At 33.9% G+C, this 5,164-nt stretch overlaps 1 pseudogene; it reads right to left on the bottom strand.

The window, feature by feature from the left end:
- Positions 1 to 1,657: 1,657 nt before the first annotated feature.
- Positions 1,658 to 2,089, bottom strand: LOC122737008 (annotated as a pseudogene).
- Positions 2,090 to 5,164: the final 3,075 nt, after the last annotated feature.

Raw genomic sequence — 5,164 nt, 5'->3', positions numbered from 1 at the left:
CTTGGTAATGTCCACACTTTTAGACTGATAATGTCTATGAGAGGACCTGAGATCTCCATAGATACAAAAGAGTCAATAAAGATTTGATTTCACTTTTGGACACTCTACTTTACTTTAGTTGGTAGATGCCTAAAAAGTTGTCAGTTCACCTTTTAAAGTTTTAGCAACTATTCCTAGTACCCTCGAGACAAGATGGTTTCTAGAAACACTGAAGAAATGAAACTAAAAGTTGTAGCAAAGTATTAATAGCAAAGCTCAGCTGAAATGACTTACTTTGTTGTGATGACAGGACCAGTGGAGACCAGTGAAGATGCCACATCCATCAAGGAAGAAGTTCATGATGTATGTTTCATTAGTATTGACACATTGTCAAAAGTTCTAAATGAAGACCCAAGTATATTAGTTGAATTCCATAAGAAAAGTTGATGAGACTACATTGATAAAGCTGCACAAGATGAAAATACATAGAATGCCCAGGTGGATGAGAACATAGTTCCATAAAAGTATTCAATTAAGTGCCCTAAAGTTCACAATGACTCATGTTCAGTAAATCAGGCCAATAGAACAGGCCACTAAGGCAAAGAAGTCAAACCAGTTTGCTGGAGAACCATTTGTAACCATATCTTTGATAGATGTATTAAAGTGACATCATTAGACAATCACATCAGATGTGTGAGTTATCAACCCACATATCTACCCTGGCTACAAATACTCCTCTTACCTAATCAATTTGCATTCCAACTCTTCCTACTAATGTTGGTTGCATTTTTGAAAGTGTTTTTTAAAGATCTCTGCTTTCTGTACTATTTTTGTTTTGTAGACTTTTATTGTATTGCACTAAGGAACAGCAGGGTAGTTACACAATGTTCTCTATCATTTTCTGTTCTGAGCATCTAAGGGGTAACTTGCAAGTCCTTATGAATATCTTTTATCACTAGAATGTAACAATAATTAGAATATCACATTTCTTACTAAGTTACTGCTACAAATTAAAACATTTAAAATAACTTTAAATGCATTCCAAGATAATTTCCTATATATTCTTAATAGATTCACTTACGCTTAGGAATTAAAGTATATGAATTTTATGGAATTATTATGGGAAATTCCTAGGTCATGCCATATATAGGGCTCCTTACTTCTACAAATATATCCATGTAATCTTCTACGTGATATATGAAGAAGCCTAAGAGGCTTCCCACAAGATCACATATATAAAATTTTCAGTCCTACAAAAGCACTTGATCTCTACAGCTAATTTAAAATCAGTCAGTATTTCAAAAAAACTTAAATAAGCTTCTACAATGTCCTGTAAACTAACACTTTCAACAGACTAAGCACAGTCAGTAATTAAAACAATTATTCATAAAATTATGGCTCTTCCTATGGAGTACAAGTTCAAACCTGTCAATACCAGAGGTAATCATTTTATATTCATTTATATATAATTCATTTAATTTCTTTGTGTAAGCATAACATATGAAAACAGTCTTTCCACAAATCAAAGACGTGGAAACATTTTAAAAATAAGGAGTCTTTTTAAAAAACTGATCATATTCCATTACCTAATCTTGGAAACAGGTTCTTACTGGATAGAATCCTTTTACTTTGCAGCTTTTGCACAGACTTAACTGGATTGAGTCTGTTGTGTATCATCTTAAGAGCTCACCAAAACAGAAATCATGCCATATAGGTGGTAAAAAAAAATGATAGCAGGTAAAAAACTAATTTACACCATCCTTCTTTCTGACAGTTTGCTAGAATATCTGCATTCATGATGGTTGTAGGATAATAGAGTCCTGGTCCACTCATCACTGGTCTACTCACACACCTCTAAATATGATATGCCAAGAGTGGCATATTGAGATGCAGTGTAAGCTGTTCTGTTGTACAGAGGAACACAGAAGAAAACATGGGTGAGATATTCTGGAAGTACAAGAAGATTGAGTGTATGACATTGGTCTATAGGATTTTTGTAATCAGTGTTCAATTCACCAAATGCTATAATGTGTCAGATGGCAAAGAAGATGAGCACGGTGGTGAGCAGCATTGCCAGCATATATCACAAGGCAGTGAATGTGAATGCCATGGCCCAACAGAAAGAGGAAAACAGCCATAGCTGAAGTGACCGAGTCAAGGGCCAACTTCTGCTAAGTATTTAATTCAATATTTAACCGTTGTTCCACGTAATGTACCTTCTAGAGTGATTAAGTTCATAGGGTTCAAAATAATAATTATATATCTGGAAGGGAATTTGCATATGATCTAATCCAGTGATATGAAACTCAAATATAAATTGGGGCCAATAAACCATATATAAGGTTATCTGCAGGCTGCATATGTACTTAGTCTTTAAATGTATCTATTTTATTGTATGTTTAGTTATATTGTTAAATATTTAAACAATTATATTTCAGTCTTGTTTAGGTCTCAATTGGGAATGTTGTGAGCCATGATTCACATAGTTGACGTCTCTGATCTAGATAATCCCCCTTTTAAGAAGAATATGTCCCACAAATTTGTCCAAAGTGAATAGTGATTGGCAGAGCTGGAAATTCATCCTAGATTCTCTCAGATGCACAGTACTAAAGCTATTTTTGTTGTTTAGTTGTTTTTAAGTTGTATTTGATTCTTCATGACCCCGTTTGTGATTTTCTTAGAAAAGATACTGAAGTGGTTTGCCATTACCTCTTTTAGCTCATTTTATAGATGAGGTGACTAAGGTAAATAGGGTAAATGACTTGCCCAAGGTCATACAGCTCTAAGGGTTTGAGGCCAGATTTGGACATAGGAAGAGAAGACTTCTGGACTCCAGGCCTGGCAATCTATGAATTGTTTCACCTGGCTGGCCCTAGGATAAAGATTTCTTCCATGCTAAAGCCATCATCATTCTCTGTACATTACAAAAAATGTGAATGCATCTAAAATTCACTTCTCATGATTATATAAAAGTCCTTAGTTAGATGACTGTCATTCTGACAATGGATTCTCTTAGTTACAATATCCCACAATTGGCTAGATGTACTTCTAAATGTATATTTATAAAATCAAATCCATCTTGTTTGTTTCCCTGTGAGTCTTAGCTTCCAATAATACTGATGGAAGTCATGATATTTGAAATTATTACAAGACAGTTGAACTCAAAAGGTTTCTTCATGTGACACTACAATACGAAGTAAAAAAAAAAATTAAAAAAAAACTTCCTTCTGGTTGAAATGTGATAATCCACAAGCCTGAAAATATTATTGAGGACTCTTCTATTAAACTCTAGATTCAGATTCAGTTTGAGCAAAGAAACTCCATTTGTCAGCCTGAAACAGCTCTTATCCTTGTAATGAAAGCCTAAGGCCCTTTGCTGAACTGAGGAAAGAATTCACAAGTCCAAGTAAAATGCCCAACATTGTGAGTGGCATAATTATCACTCCCATTATTCTATGATTATTTCTGTGAGGCAGCATCAGAGACAAAACACCAATTATGAAAAATGCAGTGCATGCAAAAGAATATATCAAATACTCTGTTCTTCGTTAACTTAATTGACAACTTGTTTTTAAAAAATCATTTTGTAAACTGGAAAAGAATATATAAATGTGTTATAAATTATCATTATCATCCTCATAATCACGATAGAAAATAGAGGATATAATAGAACTTATTCTGCTCCCTCCCTCACCTTTATATTAGAAATATTCAGAAATTTATTCACCCGTATGACAGAGCTTTGCACTTCATTAGCCCTGTACTTTTCATAGACCTAAGCAATGCTGCCTCTCATACACATAAGAAGTGGTTGCCTATGACAACAATATTGATATTGAACATGAAAAAGTGACTCATGGTGAGAGGTATGGATGATTAGCAGGGATAAGCAGGTTGCATTTTCTAGTAGAAATTTCCAGTGAAAAATACATTTTTAAAATCATGCAAATGTGAAGTTTTCATAAATCAAAAGAAATTGATTTTAATGTTACGTATGTCACTTGGTATGTTTGGGAAGGAGTGATAATGAAAAAAGCACAGTACTTATTCTGTGGGTGAGACCTGGAGATTAGATGCAAAGTGGAAATGATGGTAAAGCACTTAGGATAAAAGATTCAGAAATCTCATACCAAGATATATGCTAATTAGAAAGACAGGAAAAAATATTGTCTAACCACTAAAAATCATGTAACAAATTCAGTTGAGTGTTATATGAAGGTGCTATTATTAGAAATGACAAGCAGGATGACTTCAGAAAGGCATGGAAAGACATATATGAACTGATGTATTGTGAAGTGAGCAGGACCAAGAGAACATTGTACACAGAGACAGCAATATTGTTTGATGAAGAACTGTGAATGACTTGACTATTACCAACAATACAATTATTCAGGACAATCCCAAAGGCTTATTGATGAAACACTATCCACCTCCAAAGAAAGAATTCGTAATTCTGGAACAGACAGAAGCATGCTATTTTTCACTTTCTTTCATTTTTTAAATCATTTTCTTATACAAAATGACAAATATGGTAATGTTTTACATAATCATATATGTAAAACCCATAGCTGATTGTTTGGTGCCTCAGGGAGGGGGAAGAGGAAGGAGGGAAAGAGTGATAAAAATTGAAACCCAAAATTATAAATAAAAATCTTTATAATGAAAAACAAAGACTTCATTTGAACTATAACACTATGTGAGATAGTTCCCCACTTATTCCTCTAGATTTACAAGATAGATTCTCTGCACCCCCAAATAAAAATATTTGCAAACTTAGATTCTTTGGTTAATCCTGTGGGTCTATATTCTTAACATTATGGCTCACAAGTGCCAACTCATATACTTTTTTAAGAGATATAATAGTAGGAAAAATTAGCTCTTAGTAAAAACATTATTAAGATGAATATTTACAAGATACCCCTCCTCATCTCTTCCCAAATGAGTCTGGATCCTCTCTGCCATAAATAAACACAGTGGCATTGGGAAAAGTGTACTGAAAGTTATAGTATAATGACAGTAAGTCATACATATAGTGTATATGTGCAGAAAAGGTAATTCACAAGTTCTGGAAATTCAAGGCCTGGAAGTCTTTTCTCACTCTATGGGCGCAATGACTCTTGTAGATCTCTAGGGTCTACTCCTTTTTTGAATCTCATTTCCCTACTTGTAGATCTCCATTTTGTGA

The sequence above is a fragment of the Dromiciops gliroides genome, chromosome 1, assembly GCF_019393635.1.
Source record: "Dromiciops gliroides isolate mDroGli1 chromosome 1, mDroGli1.pri, whole genome shotgun sequence".
Lineage (NCBI taxonomy): Eukaryota > Metazoa > Chordata > Mammalia > Microbiotheria > Microbiotheriidae > Dromiciops > Dromiciops gliroides.
This window is presented reverse-complemented; position numbering and strand designations above follow the sequence as displayed.